This window comes from Miscanthus floridulus, chromosome 9 (assembly GCF_019320115.1).
Source record: "Miscanthus floridulus cultivar M001 chromosome 9, ASM1932011v1, whole genome shotgun sequence".
NCBI classification, from domain to species: domain Eukaryota; kingdom Viridiplantae; phylum Streptophyta; class Magnoliopsida; order Poales; family Poaceae; genus Miscanthus; species Miscanthus floridulus.
This window is the reverse complement of record NC_089588.1, coordinates 14,827,836-14,846,788: the sequence shown is the minus strand read 5'-3', so window position 1 is coordinate 14,846,788 and position 18,953 is coordinate 14,827,836. Positions and strand designations below refer to the sequence as shown.

Genomic DNA, 18,953 nt, shown 5'->3' with positions numbered 1-18,953 from the left:
TGATCTCTTAACCGCAACAATTATTAAAGGCCAAATTAATTTTTTATTTTATTGGGCGCAGTGTTTGGAAAAGTTTCATTGAGGAACACCACATGAAACATTGCAAAGCGCCACTGGATGTAATCACACACAAAGTAAGTACTAGCTACATTTATATATATATATATATATATATATATATATATATATATATAATTCAATTAACACCATGCATGCTTTCAATTCACCGGGTTCTGAGGCAAAAACACGGGACCAACTACTGCGGCTACTATGTTTGAGAGTTCATCATGGCGTACTAAAAAAGAACTCCTGAAGAGATCCTCAAAGTAAATTATATAAATATATTCATATATTCACAATTTCTTTTATTGCTCATATATATAAGTAATCACGTGACCAACACACACACACACACACACACACACACATATATATATATATATATATATATATATATATATATATATATATATATATATATATATACTTTTCCTTTAACTTTTATTGAACACTCTATGGTTGAAGGAAAAAAGTCATACGACGTGACCAACTGAAAGCAATTCAAGAGACCATAGCATGATTTCTTAATAACCAGATCTTAAACCTCGCCGGCGAGTTGTACAATGGCATGAACGAAACATGGAAGCCAAACCAGATGGAGTGAATTTGTTATCCCAAGGATATGATAGAATATACAATGCAAGCTTTATTTGTAATATATATATACATATTATATGTACATAAAATAACATATAATATATGTATATGCATGTAATATATACGTTAGTTTCATACTTTATTTTGTACAAAATGTTCGAACATTATAAGCGTGTAGAATACGTATATTATTAGCAGCGTAGAATGCGTATTCGAAAACCTATTTGAAAACCAAAACGAATCATCAATTGAAAATAGAAACAAAAAAAACCTTTAGTCCCGGTTGGTAATACCAACCGGGACTAAAGGGCCGGCCCACGTGGCCAAGCCGGGAGACCTCTTTAGCCCGGATTGGTATTACCAACCGGGACTAAACACCTTTAGTCCCGGGCGAGAAACCGGGACTAAAGGAGGGGCCCTTTAGTCCCGGATTCGTGCTCCCGGTTAGAAAACCGGGACCGAAGGGGTTTTCCAATCAGGAGTAAAGCTTGTTTCTGTACTAGTGTGCGTTTGTACTTGTATAAGTTGTAAACAATTCTCTCCATCCCTCATAAACGTTTTTAGTTTTATTTTAAATAAATCTATCTTAAATTTGAAAAAGTTAATAGAGACGAGAATCAACATTTATAGCACTAAATAGCCATACTATAAAACTATGTTTAAAATAGATTTTATGATGAATCTAATAAACCCATTGGTATCATAAATATAGGAACTTGTTTTTGTGTAAGCTTAGTAGAACCTAAGATGGTATGAGTACGGAGATAACTAAGATAACTTTTTTAGGATGAATAACATTTAGGGTCTTGGACCTGATCAAGTTGGTTTTCAGAGTTTTTTTATCTAAGAAAGTTTCTTTTCGGTTCAGACCACACGATCAATGTTTGTTTCTTTGCAGTACTGGATTGCACCTAATGAGACTATTTTTGCTTTGTAGGAAAAAAAGCGAAAGGCAGTATAATGAACAGAGTGCAAGAACCAAGAATGATTAGACGTCAGGGTGACCAGCAGGTTGGCCCTGCCACGTATGTGTGTGCCTGCGCGGTAGGGGTCTACCTAGGCTAGGGGAGAGGGTCATGTTCCTGTCTCAGGCTCGTTTAGATCCAAAAAATTTTGGATTTTGGCTACTGTAGCATTTTCGTTTGTATTTAGTAATCAATGTCTAATTATAGACTAATTAGGTTCAAAAGTTTCGTCTCGTGATTTCTCACCTAACTGTGCAATTAGTTTTTTTTCGTCTACATTTAGTACTCCATGTATGTGCCGTAAGATTCGATGTGATGGATACTGTACAAAATTTTTTGGCACTTCTCCGGGAACTGGACCATCCAACACTAGGTGAAGGCTTAGCGATAGACGGACCGACGGCTAAACAGAACAACAATCACATCGTCAATGTCTAATATATATATATATATATATATATATATATATATATATATATATGGCTATTCCGCAGCTATCCATAGAATAACTTATTTTATAGTCACCTTATTTTACGATAATGTTTGTACCAATTTACGATAATGACAATACACCTTTACGATACATGGGTTACTATAATTCAAGATGATACTTACCATAATGCTATAGTAAATCACTTATTAGAGAATTATCATAATCTCATAAATTAGTATAGTAATTATCGTAACTCAAAGTAGCCACAGAATAACTTATTATGCGGCCAGCCACAGAACAGTACGATACTGTACAAAATTTTTTGGCACTTCTCCGGGAACTGGACCATCCAACACTAGGTGAAGGCTTAGCGATAGACGGACCGACGGCTAAACAGAACAACAATCACATCGTCAATGTCTAATATATATATATATATATATATATATATATATATATATATATATATATATATATATATATATATATATATATATATATATGGCTATTCCGCAGCTATCCATAGAATAACTTATTTTATAGTCACCTTATTTTACGATAATGTTTGTACCAATTTACGATAATGACAATACACCTTTACGATACATGGGTTACTATAATTCAAGATGATACTTACCATAATGCTATAGTAAATCACTTATTAGAGAATTATCATAATCTCATAAATTAGTATAGTAATTATCGTAACTCAAAGTAGCCACAGAATAACTTATTATGCGGCCAGCCACAGAACTCAAAGTAGCCACTTTGAGTTACAATAATTACTATGTTAATTTACGAGATTATAGTAACTCCTTACTAAGTGGTTTACTATAGCATTATGGTAAATATCACCATGTGTAATAGTAACCCAACTATCGTAAATATGTATTGACATTATCGTAAATTAGTATATAAAATTATCGTAAATAGAGGTGGATACAGAATAACTTATTTTGTAGCTGGCTACTGAATATACTCTCCCAAAGAAGATGAGATTTGGCCCAATTTATCAGGAAGACCGGGTCCAAAAACCATACAACCACGTATCACCACCTATAACTATGAGCTCGGCTCTAAGCTCAAGTCCATAAGCTGCCTGAGAAAAGCTAATTCTACAAAGTTTTCTTTGACACTGCCACAAACCAGATACGTCATCAAGTAATCGTTGCCAAGCGCGTCCACTGAACGGCAGCTCTGACTTCCCAAATGACGCAAATGGTTGTCATCACCGAGCGAGGGATGCTAGACGCGACGCCAGTCACCCACGACAATGCCTTTAGGAAGGTCACGACGCCAAAGGCGCCGACATTGCTGGCCCACCATAGGCAGGGTTTTCGCCGAAGGAAACCTAGCAAGGTAGGATGGGGATGCCTCCAAGCAGGAAAGTGGCGCCCGCAAGCGTCGCCGTCCAGGCTTTCGCCCTAACCTCGACCGTCCTACCGCAGTGGGCTGATGGAGCACTCCGACGACACATCAAAGACATCACCTGTAGAATCTGAAGAAAAAACGTGCATCTAGCCGCAATGGACCAACACCACCTGACTATGCTGTGCCACATCAAGGTCTTCGTGCCTACCGCGGAGCTCCGGCTAGAGGGGGCCTCCCTCTTCCCCTCCCCCTCGTCCCGCCGCCGCTTTCTTCTCCAACTCCAGCAAACGGTCGCGACTCCCCCGCGCCGACCTAGCCAGGCCGCCTCCACCTCTGCCAGGGCAAAGAAGGTCGTTCTAGGGTGTCGAAGTGTTTGCGTAATTGAAGTCGTTTTGGTTATTTTGCCACCGTTGTGGACGCGAATGCCCCTGTCGTTTCGGTTCTCGTCGCGCCGCTTCACGAGGAAATAAATCGTGCCGCCGTCCCCTCCGCTCCCTCTGCCTTCCTCTCGTTCGCTCGCACGGGATCTAGGAGCGCTCGACGGACGCGCTCTCCCTTCCTTCCTTGCTGGTGTCGCGGCCGGACTCACACGACGTACATCAGCTGCGCCGGACTACACCACGCTGTGTTCGTGGGACTTCTCGTCGGACTGCACCACGCTGTGCTCTCAGCGTACACCATGCTCGGCAGCCATGGAGGTGGCACCTGACACGTCGGAGGAGATGGCGCAGCAGGACCTCGAGCAGGACTCCGTCACAACCATGGAGGTGGCGCTGGACTCGCTGCGCCTCATGGCGCTGCCGCGGCCGCGGCCGGGCTTGGCGCCCTGCTGGGAGCGTCCGGGCAGGCGTCTCGCCCATGCCTGCTGGTTCGTCGCCCACAGCAGTTGCCTCCATCCCGTACAGCCTTTGCTGCAAGCGCTGCTCGTATGCTGGCGTGGCGACAACCGTAGCCATGACCGTGAAGTAGTAGATGAAAAAGAAAGATGCAAAGATGGAGCACTAGAACACATCGGTAAAGTTCAGAGCAGAGTACTAATCGGCACAGTCCCATGCAAAATCGCGTCATGCAAAAATTTCCACCGCGGCAGGATTCGAACTGTGCCTACACGGCTCAGGGCGCAGCGAACTAACCACTCGAACTACAAGCACTTGCTGTGTAAGATACCCGCAACACTATTTAATAAGAGAAAACAGTGAAAAATTCACCCCTAATTAATCATTCCTTGGTATGCTAAATGCTGTCCAAAATGACCTTAATTACCAGTATGGAGGTGTGCTTTAGTTCCTGGACTTTATGTTTTGCCATTGCGGGGAGCAACACAGTCTACACTATGAATGGCTTGTGACTGCTCGCTACTGCTGGACTGGTTGTAACCCAACAAAGCCAGACCTGCCAGCTTCCACATTTTTCAGTTTAACATGATCCTGATTGATGCCAAAGATACTTTGTTCTTTTGCATGCAACAAGGTCTCTAAAGTCAAAAGGGAATGGATCCTGATTGTTCGTCTGGATTATATTTTGGCATGGCTTCACGCACTGTCACGCACTGTGGAACTGAACTTGTTCTTTTTTCCTTGAAGTGTTTGATAATTACTTTGTTTTTGAACTATTCAGAGTTAGTATAGCTCACTTTTCAATATACAGTTGATTGTTCACTGATCTCTTGGTCCTTGGACCTGTCTTAGGTTTCCGCAAGTTTCAATCTGGTGATGAGGAGCGTTATTCATTGAACATCGAACTGTGGACCAGGATAGGAGCAGTTGATAATTGTAGGGCTTGTAAATTATCATGTGAGTGTCATTCTGAACAGAGCAGAAAACTGAATGGATCATGGTGATTGATATCTTTGTGTTGTGTAATCTGGTGGAGGATCATGAATGAAGATACTTGCATTGTAGGGTGCCGTGATCGATGTGCTTGGCAACTACAATGTGTTTAGCATGCGGTGTTTGGATTTTAGAATGGCCTGTTGTGTGGGAGGATCAGTAGCTAGCATAATCAATGGAACGATCTTGTCCTGTTTAGCAAGCTGTGCTTTGGATTTGCCCATCGGTTAGTTGGGAGATGGAACTACTGGAAACTCGCATTCTTCTGTGTGTGCGAAAACACACAGAAAAATACGAATATCGTTAGAAAAATATTTTTCTGACGGTATATCCTCAGAAAAATACACACGGAAATATAATGACAGAAAAATTCAATTATTCTATGTGTTCGCCGTCAGAAACAATTTTTCTGTGGGTGTTATACGCATAGAAAAATTGTGTTCGACCAGATTAAAAATAAAATTTATGTGCATTATTTCTCACAGAAAAAAGAAAAACCCGACAGAAAAATCATTTTTCTATTAGTGTTGTCCCATCAGAGTTGCAGAGGTGCACTCACAGGAAAAAATTGTATTTTTCTGTCGGGTTAGGTGAACGCACAGAAAAATTGTATTTTTCTGTCAGGTGTTAACTGACCACCGACAGAATAACATACACTTACCTATGCAGCAAATTGGATACAATAATTATTTGAAAACAGTAGCAACAACATATTAAAATATGGACTGTCCATACAGTAATTTCATCACAACATATAAAGATGGAGTCCAAATATTCAGCATATTCATTCATAGCATCCAGGCTACATGTAGATGATGTCAAAATGTTCTGGCATCAATACATTCAAAAGCATTACCATCTCATCTCAACAGTTCATGAATTTCACTACTGATAACTATTGCACTACTATGCTGACAACCAGATCAATGTTGCTACCATTGAAAATGAGTAGCTCTTAGCTCTTTCATTGCTGCTCCTATCGACCTGCAAATAAAGCACAGTAAGCAAGATAATATCAACTTGGCATACATCAGGTAGTAAGCACAACTTTGTTCCAGGTAGTAACTTGGCAGCTAACTTTCAGATGGCAAACTGCAAACCTTCCTAAATTCCAGTTTGCACATCCAGTTTGCTTGGACAACTACTAGAAAAAGAGGGACAACTTGACATTTGAGCAGCTATTTACAACTGCATACAACTCTGTTTCGTACAACAAGAATGGGGGAGAATGGGATGCACATACCTGATGGGAGCTCGTCACCGGCAAAGGGCCCGATGGAGGAGGCGGCATGGAGAAGAAGGGCTGCCATGTCGCGGATCTGGCCAGAGCTCGTTGTGATGCACATACAAGGTTACAAGATGTGAACAACCTGAGCTACTAATTTCCAAATAAGGCAATCTGAATGAAAAAATAAACATCAAGGAAATTTCTAAACTCTACTTATCAACTACTTCACTATTAAGTATGCTACTAATCCATTCACATCAGTTTTCAGTCAAGATGCTACTAGCAGAAAGGCCAATCAAGTGAACTCCAATAATAATAGTAAGACTGTATTCAGAAAACAAATTACACTAGCTGGCTAGCTAGCTAAGAAAAAACAAAAGACTATATTCAGAAAACAAATTACACCTAGCTGGCTAACTAGCTAAGAAAAAACAATCATCAGTTTTTTCAGTCATGATCATTAGAACAATCAGAACTTGTAAACGGGCATATAGTAACTGGAAACTCATAAATAAGCATCCTGTGTCGCAAGATCCGTTCCCCCTTGTATTCTGCCATGTTTCGAGACACACAATAACAAAGAATGACTGCAAGTCAGATACCAAATGGCATTGACTACAACAAATTACACTAGAAAACATACTCTGAATGCAATAAAAACTAAATTTGCGGTGCAATCTCAGCCGAAAGATGGTAATTTTTGTTGCAATAATCATAGTGATTCAGGAAATGGGAATTTGCATCACAGATTGCACATAAAAAATACAACAACCAACAAATAACTATTTAGACTTTAGAGAACTACTGCTGACTTACAAGATACTATAAAACTGGCAAAAGTTTATAGTAAAAATGAAATGTTAAAGAGAGATTAGATGGTAGTGCATGATGTGATCATCACAATGAATGCAGATATATTCTATGTTATGATATCATCACTTCTCCCATTAAAATTCATCTTATACAACTCTAATAAACCTCAACCACAGACATGATCAAAATATCATAGCAGAAGGGGGAGGGGAGGGCCGCCGCCACCACCACGCCCCGCCACCGGTCACCACCACCACCACCGCAGCCACCGGCCGGATCCAGGAGAGGGAGGGCCCGATCTGGCTGGGTGAAGAAGGGGGAGGGGAGGGGCACCCGCCGGGCGAGAAGAAGGGGGAGGGGAGGGCCGCCGCCACCACCACGCCCCGCCGCCGGCCACCACCACCGTAGCCACCAGCTGGATCCGGGAGAGGGAGGGCCAGATCCGACCGGGTGAAGAAGGGGGAGGGGAGGGGCACCCGTCGAGAAAAAGAAGAAGGGGGAGGGGAGGGGCGCCCGTCGAGGAAGAAGAAGGGGGAGGGGAGGGGCGCCGGCGGGGAAGAAGAAGGGGGAGGGGAGGGCCGCCGCCACCGGCCACCACCACCACCACCGCAGCCACCGACCGGATCTGGGAGAGGGAGGGTCGGGTGAAGAAGGGGGAGGGGAGGGGCACCCGCCGGGGAAGAAGAAGGGGGAGGGAAGGGGCGCCCGCCGAGGAAGAAGAAGGGGGAGGGGAGGGGCGTCGGCGGGGGAGAAGAAGGTGGAGGGGAGGGCCCCCACCACAACCACGCCCCGCCGCTGGCCACCACCACCACCGCAACCACCGGCCAGATCCGGGAGAGGGAGGGCCGGATCTGGCCGGGTGAAGAAGGGGGAGGGGAGGGGCACCCGTCGAGGAAGAAGAAGGGGAGGGGAGGGGCACCGACGGGAGAGAAGAAGGGGGAGGGGAGGGTCGCCGCCACCACCACGCCCGGCCTCCGGCCACCACCACCACCACCGCAGCCACCGGCCAGATCCGGGAGAGGGAGGGCCGGATCTGACCGGGTGAAGAAGGGGGACGGGAGGGGCAGCCGCCCACCGGAGAAGAAGAAGGGGGAGGGGCGGGGCGCCGATGGGGTAGGAGGGGCGCTGGGGCGGGTGAAGAAGGGGGAGGGGAGGGGCGGCCGCCCGCTGGGGAAGAAGAAGGCGGTGGGGCGGACGGGCGTGCGTAGCTGCGGCGGCGGCGGCGCAGCGTGTGCGTGCGTGCGTGAGGAGAGCCGAGCAGGCAAGTCCGCGATTGCGTGCATGCGAGGGTGTTTGGGGGCGGCGGCCGGCGGGTTAGGGTTAGGATTTCTTTGTTTTTTTATTTATCCTATGCGTGCATATATTTTTCTGTGCGTGCATATATTTTTTCTGTGCGTTTTTAAAGAACCGACATAATAAATTGCATTTTTCTGTGAGTGCTGATTTTTCCATGTGTGTATTGTCACGCACAAAAAAAATTATATAATTATTTTGTGGGTTTTCGTATTTTTCTATCGGGATATTTTGGAACCGACAGAATAATCGTAATTTTTCTGTGCGTACCAAAAAAACGCACAGAAAAATTCGTCACACACAGGGCAATTCGAGTTTCCAGCAGTGATATATACGTACGTGTCTCCGTCAGACTACTACCTGCATACGTTGTAGACGGAACATATATACGTACGTGTCTCCGTCGACTACCTAACCTAACTATCTACTCCCTCCATTTCAAATTATAAGTCATTTGAAGAATCTTGAAGAGTCAAAGCATTTCAAATTTGACCAAAATTATAGAGAGAATTAAAAAGATTTATGACATCAAATAAGGATACTATAAAAATATAATTAATAAAGAATCTAATAATATTTATTTGACATCATAAATGTTATTATCTTATCACATATATTTGGTGAAACTTGAGATGGTTTGACTCTCCAAGATTGTTGGAATGACTTATAATTTCAGATGGAGGGAGTACTATATATATATATCTTTGTCAAGGAAAAGAAAGATACATGGAGTGGGGAATTATTAATAAGAAGAGAGTTGAGGCGATGTGCAATGTCTATCAGTGCTGGAACAACGCACCTCTGTAATCCAGTCTAAATATATATCTTTAGCAATTTGTTGTTTAATCCAGTCTAAATAAACGTATCTCTGTAATCCTGACAAAGGCTGGCATGTGGAAAATCGATTTTGGCCTCCCGTAATAATCATTGGTGGACAGGCTTGTCTTTGACACGTTGGTAATTAACTCCTTATTGACTTCAGTAAGATATTAGAATTATAGATATTGAGTTGTAGCAATACATGAATATTATAAAAAATTAAAGTTATGATATATTTACGTCTAATATTTATGTGCTTTGCAACCCGAGAAAAAAGTCTACCAAGGTTGTATTTTAATTTGATACAAGCTTAATAATACATTGTCATATTATTACCAACATTAACTTATATTATGGATACCATGGCTACCATAAAATAAATTATAGATTTCCAATTTTATAGAAAGGGACATAAATAGAAATGATCATTCATGTCGTCCCCGTAAATATTTTAATAGTTTTTTCGTTCCATTGCAATGCACGGGCATATTTGCTAGTACAATACTTATTAGCGATAAATTTCATTGTTTGTCTTTTGCTTATTATATTTGTTAGATATTGATGAGTGCTCTATTCTGGATAAATGCTTTGGTGATTGCACAAACTTACCTGGCAACTATTCATGCCTTTGTCCGACGGGAACCGTCGGTGACCCTTGCACTCCAAATGGTTGCGCAAAAGCACATAATCCAAATAAAGGTAACAGTTTAGACTCTAACAACTTTGTCCTTCTTTTATTAATAATAACAACAAATATGAGTTTGTAACGACTGTTAACACTTTTTGAAACATTAGAGCATCTCAGAGAGTACCCGAAACAATCTCCTAATCCATGATTTTTGGCAAGATTAAAAAATTACATCTCTAACAACTCTCAATCCCACCTCCCAGTCTTTTGGCACTTGGAAAAATCGACCCCATCATGCGGATAAATACACGCGCGTGTCCATTGTGCTCATCTAAGGTGGAAAGATGTGGAAAAGAATAAGAAGTAGGACAGGGTTGCTGATACAAATGTACAAGAGAGAAAGAAAGTATAAAAGTGGTTGATGTGATTTAGAAATAGTTTGGGATTCCTTATGTAAAGTTATCTTGTATCTTTTAGCAGTGATTTTTTGGAACTGTTGGAGAAACCTTTCTTTGGTGCTCCCAATACTTTTTGGCCACTTGGAAAACTCAATGGTTTGGGGAAGAAATTTTTGGGTACTTTTAGAGATGCTCTTACATCCTATTTATCCTTGTGGAAAAAAATAATGTTAGCTATTGTGAGGCAACATATTTTTAGCCAAACTCTCTAAAAAAATATGAGATTGTATTGGGCACTTTTGTGTTTTAATATTTACAACAGTGTGTCATCATTCACAGGGCTAGTCATTGGCCTAGTAGTTGGAAGTGGTGGAACACTTCTCTCTCTAGTCCTAGGCAATACATTTATAATCCATAAAATCAAGACGCAAAGGAAGAAAGGGATTAGACAAAAATTCTTCAAGCAAAATCGTGGGCAACTTCTACAACAACTGGTATCTCATAGGGCAGACATAGCAGAAAGAATGATTGTTGCTTTGGAAGAACTAGAGAAAGCCACCAACAACTTTCATAAAGCTCGCGAGCTCGGTGGTGGAGGCCATGGAACAATTTACAAGGGGATTTTGTCAAATTTACATGTTGTGGCAATTAAGAAGTCAAAGATAGTGGTACAGCGAGAAATCAATGATTTCATAAATGAGGTTGCTATTCTTTCTCAGATAAACCACAAAAACGTTGTGAAGCTTCTCGGGTGTTGCCTTGAGACTAAAGTTCCTCTACTTATTTATGAGTTCATTTCTAATGGAATCCTACACAATCATCTTCACGTTGTGGCTTTAGTGTCACTATCATGGAGATCGAGACAGGTTGAGGATTGCTGTTGAAATTTCCAAGGCTCTCGCATATCTTCACTCACTTGTTTCTACACCAACAATCCATAGGGATGTCAAGTCTTCTAAAATACTTTTGGATGATAGTTTAACTGCAAAGTTGTAGACTTTGGAGCTTCAAGATATGTTCCAGTTGATCAAACTGGCTTAGACACAACAGTGCAAGGAACATTTGGGTACCTAGACCCTATGTACCATAGCACAGGGCACCTTACTGAGAAAAGCGATGTCTATAGTTTTGGCGTTATTTTGATTGAATTGCTTACCAGAAAGAACCCTAATTCATTTAGATCTGCCCAAGGTCATGGTCTTGTATATCATTTTGTCACTCAACTTTCGGTAGGTAACTTATATCATATATTGGACCCACAAGTTGTCAGGGAGGGAGGCGGAGAGGTGGTTGATGTCGCATTGTTGGCAAAGATGTGTGTGAAATTTATTAGCATGGATCGCCCAACAATGAGGCAACTAGAGATGACACTCGAAAGCATTCATGCAGCAAGGGAGTATGCTTTGAGTCCGAGTGACGTGACAGATGAATCTGAGGAGCATTACATCCAAGTAATAAATTGTAACACTCTAAAATTTGCTTCTTTCGAAATAGAGTTCAAATAATTTTATTATGAATTTTTGTGCTCATGAAACATAGGAAAATAAAATTTTTGTTAAGTTAAAATTTATCATAGGGTGTAGAAATATGTTTGAGCATTCATGCCTTTGCATTTGATTTATTGAGGTAAGTGGTTCTGACCAACATTCCAAATGAATTCAAATTCTTCTAAAAATGTTTTTGAAATAGGCTTTGAAATAAAAGAAAAGAAAAGGAAAAGGAAAAACGCTCCCTCTCTCCCTTTTGGCTCAAAGGCCCACTCTTCCTCTCCCCCTGGCCTGCTCCGCTCCCTTCCCCATTCTGTGGCCCAGCTCACGCTCAGGCCCAAGCCACGCAAGGTGTGCTCCCCCTCCCGCAGGCCCAGTGGCCATGGGCCAGCCTAGCCGGAACACGGCCTCTCTCACTCTCCCTCTGTTCGGATGATGATCAGGGCCTGCTCCTTCACCTGCTGCCATCTCGAGCCCGCTTGTCAGCTTGCGTCATCCTCTACCTCCATCGTCCCCAACCGGGACTCTGCCCCGAATCGGATGTAGCCGAGCCCGATTTGGCGTGCTCCCCACGCCTGCACCCTTATATAAGCTAAGCCCCGCACCATGCCGCCTCCATCTAGCCCCGTCGCAGCCACCGCCTCGCGCCCAGAGCCCGCAGCGCCACCACAACCCTAAGCCACTGCCGCCGAGTTCGCTTCGCCGCTCCGCTGCTTCTTCGTTCACCACGATGATCTTCCCAAGCTTTGTCAGAGGGTAAGGAACTCGTAGGTACCTCGCCTGCTCTCCCTCTCGCTCTGTGCCATCTTCATAAACTCGCCGAAGCAACTCCGACCAACCCGAGCCGCAAAATCGAGCTCACACGCGCCTTTGTGCCATCGCGGCTTTTCCTTTCCCCCTAGCCGAGCTCGCCGTGCTCCGCTCTCCCCCTTGTGCTTTCCGTTCGGCCGATGATGCTCAGAGTCGCCGTATCGATGAACTCCGGCGAGGTCAAGCCGCTGCCATCAATGGTGCCACCCGTGGGAGCGCCGCTTCGGCGACCTATCTCTCTCCCTTCTAATATCCACCGACTAGATCTAATCCAGCGGCTCAGATCCTCCCATACCCCTTCGCTGGTTGTTTTGCAAAACAGTCCCTCCCTTTTCTAGTATTCTAACCCGCAGTCCCTATCCAGATTCAAAATCCTATTTCTATTTATTTTTATTCAAAAATCAAGTTCGATATTAAGTAAAAATAAGTTTAGACTGTTTTGTGCTTTAAAAAAATAATAAATTGATCAATCTATATGCAATTGGTTTTTTTCAATTAAAAGTAACTTAGATTTTCCACTTCGATATTAAGTAAACATAAGATTACATCCATCTTAGTTTTCCAAATCAAATATAATTTGGTTTAATTCAATTTAGATACTTCTATGAAATATCTTATACATGTTTAAAATAAATGAAGCTTAAAACATTCTTTTTCTCTTAAGAAGTAAATCTTACGGTAAACGTTTCTTGTTCACCGAAGCTTCATTTAGCGTGCTTTCCACGTTTGTGTGTTCGTAGCAATACGTAGATTAGTTTTCAAACCTTGTATTGATTGATGTACTGTTCTAATTTAGTCCTATTTGTATGTTATGCATGTATGTGTGGATACTTGTGTGGTGCTTTATGATCTTATCCAGTCGGTGAGCTTTACGTGTTGATTAAGAAGGAGTTCCTTTGAAACTTTGGACTAGAAGAAGGATCAGAGTTTAAGGTAAGTATAGCATGGGATCATCATTGTTGTCCTATTCACTTTAATCACTTAAATTCATACCGCATGTGTTTCCTTGTTACCATTAAGGATTACCTAGCTTTGAACTTATACATTGTCACCTTTGGGTTAATGCATTGGGTAGTATGAAGCTAGTGCTCCACTTAAACCATGATCTTGTAACTTGATTAATGGTATATGCAATAAATGTTAAAATATGCTTTTTAGCAACTTGGCTTAAGAGGGCTAGAGCATTGGGTTTTAAGATGCTCTAGATTCCTCTCCCTAAGGACTTATCTGTCAGTGGTCAATCGGGACTTACAGTACAACTATGAGGGACACATGGCTCTGGCTTTAGTCAAGTAGGAGGACCATTTCTAACTTGTTAGACGAACCTTTGAAAGACTTCATAGTGAACCCTGTCTGCTCACCTTGGAAGTGTTTTGGGAGTTATAAACCCGTGCATATGGGAAATCACGACTCATAGTGAAAGTGTACAACCTCTGTAGTGTGTAAAACTGGTATATCAGCCATGCTCACGGTCACGAGCGGCCTTGGAACATTTATGGAATAGATGATCATTAATGGTTATTTGTTTATGCTATTCATTATTCATGTTTACCTGATCATGTGTTTACATGGGCTTGTGATAAACTTATCGCTACTCAACTGCTAAAATCATGACTCACTAAAAGTTAATCGCAGTTAAACTAGTGTCAACCTTTTGAGCCTCTTGAACCCAATGTTATATTTGTTGAGTACGACATGTACTTACGCTTGCCTTTACATTTTACTTGGATAAAAACCCCGGATGGGTACCAGATTGCTAGAGTTTGAAGAAGTTAGGCTTGTGATCAAACAGTCAGTTGCCCTTGTGGAGTGGAGTCTTCACCTAAAGATTGGAGTTGTATATCCGTTGTTTGTGCCTAATGTTATATTCTTTGCACTAAGTATGTTATATATGAAGCATTATGTTTTGATATTACCCTCATTTGTAGCTATATGTGAGATTTGACTTCCTGGACTTACATATGGTGTGTATTTGGTTTTGTTCTTAAAACCAGGTGCTATAAAGTGGTATCAGAGCAATACTGACTGTAGGATGCAAGCCTCGTTAGAACTGGTCGTTTAGTTTGCTTCCATCTTTGTTCCCTTCTTGCTTCCTCTCTGTTTACACCAAAATTTGGAAAGAAGAACGCGGGAATTCGAAGGCCTCCAAATTGTACCCATCAAGGAATCGATTGCATGAACATCGATATCAGTTGATTCAAATACGACTCTAGAATCGGATCTCTTTGGATGACGTCAGCAGATAGCGATAATGAGCTACGGTTGGCACCAGGAAATTGCATATCGGACTCTACAAAAAGGGAAAGATTAGGGTCCAAGTTATCTTAAATTAGGAATGTTTTATTCTATGCCAAAGATTATAATGAGTCATGTTCGAGTAGGATTCATGTTTAGGCTCCGGGTATAAATATTGGACCCCCGGCTATTGTAAAAGACACACAATCAATCAAATACAAGTTACTTACTTTTTTCGGCTCCGGCCACCCCTTAGGAGTAGGAGTAGAGTAGATCTCGGTGAGTTCTTCAGCAAGTACGGCTGCATCGATCCGGTCGACCTCCACTGCTTGTCTGTAAGTACCGTCATGGCATATACTTCTGTTCGTACGGCTATATCGATCCGGTCGACCTCCACTGCGACTCTGGTATGAGCTAGTTATTAACTCTTGTCTAGTTCAAGTAAGGCTGCATCGATCCGGTCGACCTCCACTGCTTGAACTAGATTAAGGTCAAGTTATCGGCTCTATCTAAGGGTGGCGTTCCTTCGGATAGTTTCATTAAGTTACCGATATTGCTTATTGCTTCCATTATTTATTTAATTATAGCAACATAACTTCGCTCGATTGGGATTGATCTAGATCAGCCATATATTATGTTTAACCCATCGTTTGTTAATCTAAATTTGATATAATCCACACTTTAAACGATGAGTTATGTTTTATCGGCTGTTCTATGTCAATCTTAATCATGCATAGTGTGCGGTTAAGGCACGTCTGATCTTGAGTAAATCTATCGGCTAGCGAAAACCTTTCCATGGCCCGTTATCACGGCCTGCGTGATTCTGCCTCACACCCCACTGTTAGCACCGTGGAGTGGGGATCGTTACTTGGTAGATCTGTTCCTGAGAGGGCATGACCTTAACTGTGCGCTATGCCTGAATCGGCTGTTTTAGCCGATATCGAGTGCTTTCACGAACAGTTCACATCACGAGACCGTTGAAGTAGAGATATGTTGAAAGATGTGTTAGCCCCATGATCTTATTATTGTATTATGGCCTGCATGATTTTGCCTCATACCCCACTGATATTAGTAATAAGTTAGGGTTATCGAATCTATTGTTGTTTCTATAGCCTGCATGATTCTTCCTCATGCCCCACTGGTCATAGCGATAGATGAGATCTAATATGTTCATTAGATTTATCTTTATTAAATGGTTAAATGACGATGAGCTGTTTTATTTATACAAAAGGAATTCGGTTACTTGCAGTAATTGGCTTAGCATAAACTAATCACTGTTGACATCTTCTTGCCATTGACTAATGTTAGTCTAAATAATGAGATCTATCCTGAGCGATAACCGATTTACCTTCCATAAGCTTTAATTGATTTTATCTTTATGAGTATGCTGGAATCGACTATTTAGTCGATTTCCTTCCATATCGGCTCTCAGAGCCGCACATTCGGGACTATCTAGCAACACCGGCATGTTCCGCCTTAAATTACTGATTAGCTTTCTCTCCTTGTCAATTGCAGGGTCAAATTGACTAGCACGTCTCGGGAGGAGTGAACAAGATCGACCATCCTGGCGCTTAAGCTAGGCGGATCTCTAGCTCCATCGAGCGGACCCTTCTGGCTTGCTCATGTGCCCTTGGCACGGGACGAAATTTCGTGCCAACACTCTCTAACCTTGTTATTTGCCAAAAGTTAATCTCACATTAGTGTTTATTTTATTATAAAAAAATCTTTGTCTTAGTTCTAAACTTTTCCTGAATAGATGGTTCATAATGAGAAGACTGCCCGTATTAGCTATAGAGGACCATGCTTCACTAGAGGAAATCATTCCCCAGGTGTGGGGTGGACCAAGGAGTTCTATTTTCAAGCGTGGGGATGACACGGCCTACTTCCATTCCCTACTCATGATGGTGCTTGTATGCTACTACTCCGACTTGTATCCCACTGTGCAATATCATTGCACAGAGTAAAGGCACCCCCATGAAGCTACATACTAGAAGACAGACTTGTTTGTCACTGCTTGGGATGAAGCTCGAAAGGCTCGTAGGCGAGAAACCAGTCATACCCACCTTGTGAGTGATGCCACTATGGAGGAAAGTATGGAGGATGCAGCCTATCAAGCTTATATGATGTACCATGCTTGGCGTTTTGAGGAAATGAAGGAAGATCCATTCAGGTTCCTTCCTCGATGTGACCCTAAAAAAGATGGATGGGAGATGATGGAGCCTCAAGGTCTTGATGCGACTACAAAGGCGATGGTCCGTTTTGCTAAGGAGATACTCCAGAAGAATGATGTCCTTAAGGAAGAGTTGGAAAAGGAAAAGAAGGCTTGCAAGCGAGTTGCAAGGCAGCTTGATGAGTATAGGACCCTGCTGAAGATGCCCAAGATCTATGAGAAACTACCCAGAGTTCGTCACCATAGGAGTTTTGAGTCTGTTATGTAATAAAGACGCTAGTGGCGCGAGTTGAGTCAAGACAATAGTCTTTATGTGTGGCTAGTGAACCTTTCGTGTTTGGTTGGTTTGTCATTATGTTTATGCTTGTTTTGAATCTTTGTAATGAGTGTAATGATCTTTTGGAGTTTGTACACTATTTCATTTATAGTTTATAGGTCTAACGTATAAGGATCAATACAATATATAGTTGGGTTTTGGTTTCTTCTGTTTTCTCTATCCTGTCCTTTTCGGAGCAGCCTGCACTCTTTGGCTTATATCTCTGATTTTCGACGATCATAAATCATGAGAAAATTATGGACAACAATAGACTTTGGCATGTATCTCTGACCACAAGAATCACTTTCATATCTGTTATGGTTTGGGAGTTACGGTAATCACAAGACGATGAATCTGTGATGTTTAACACTGGGAGCAGTTTGTGTTGTGCACTATTTTCGACCAACTTAACTGCACAATTTGGAAAAGGGTTCTATAAGAAAGTTGTAGGGAATTTGATAAGCTTTCCAACGGTGTAAACTACTACTTCATTGGATTAACAGAACATGAGTTATAGCTGTTTTTCTGTGCTGCTGTTTATCTACTCGTGAGGAATTTCAGGTTACTTGTTCCTACTTATGCACCTGAGCTTCTCTTGGATATCAAAAGGTTGTTATAATGGGTAACTCACTTAGAAGAAGATGCAAGCTACCCTTTGTTGTTCCCCTAGTTTATCTTTTCTTAAGGGGGGTAGCCAAAGTAAAGAAGGTTTTGTAGTTCATCACTTGGAAGCATCAGCTATATCCATGATTGAGAAGTCACTATCAAGAGCGAGTATCATTTTCTTTGGATTGGTAATTTGTTGGGACGTCTACAAGGAGCTTGGGTACTCATTAGGATTGGTCTTTGCTTCTTTGAGCTATTATCCATTGGGAGTTCAACCTTCAACATACCCCAAGACAAGTTGGCACTAATAACATAGGAAGGAGATACAGTACATCTATAGTTGGTTCTACATAGACTTAGAAAATCTCACTATTACACCAAGCATGGCAAGTGAGTTTTGGTTGAAAGAAGTTCTCTTCTTGGATATGTTATCTCTAATGGTGGATTATGGAGAAATACTCTAACTTAGAGATGGGTTGAAATGGAAACCACCCATTGACTTGAGTTACCTTGAAATAGTACTTATAAGAGGTTGATTGGTGGCTTTGTAATCATGGACATAAGCATGACATCTACGAGGATCATAAGAATCTAAAGGATACCTTCACTAAGTTAGTTCTGAGCTTGTGACATCATTGTTGGTTTGGTATTGATCAAGATTATGATTTGGAAAAGTGCCTATCACCTAGAAAAGTAAAAGTCATTGCTAATGCTCTTAGCAAAGGAGAGTTATGCTAAGAAGATTCGGACGACACCATGAGAATTGTGTTTGAAAATTGAGCAACTTAACCTGAGCGTATATAGTCATTAATGTTTTAAAGTTGGTGATAGAACCTATTTTGGACAAAGAAAGTAAGGAGGCTCCGTTGGAAGGAGAACATATGAACAAAGAGAT

At 41.8% G+C, this 18,953-nt stretch overlaps 2 non-coding genes and 2 pseudogenes across 2 annotated transcripts; 1 reads left to right on the top strand and 3 right to left on the bottom strand.

Moving 5' to 3' along the window:
• Positions 1–4,118: 4,118 nt before the first annotated feature.
• LOC136479295 (wall-associated receptor kinase 3-like) lies at positions 4,119–16,496 on the top strand (annotated as a pseudogene).
• LOC136484631 (small nucleolar RNA F1/F2/snoR5a) lies at positions 6,958–7,097 on the bottom strand. The gene has a single exon (XR_010766135.1). It is a non-coding gene; the product is annotated as a small nucleolar RNA F1/F2/snoR5a (small nucleolar RNA).
• On the bottom strand, positions 7,156–7,237 carry LOC136484548 (small nucleolar RNA Z196/R39/R59 family). The gene has a single exon (XR_010766064.1). It is a non-coding gene; the product is annotated as a small nucleolar RNA Z196/R39/R59 family (small nucleolar RNA).
• Positions 7,349–7,429, bottom strand: LOC136484542 (small nucleolar RNA Z195/SNORD33/SNORD32 family; annotated as a pseudogene).
• Positions 16,497–18,953: the final 2,457 nt, after the last annotated feature.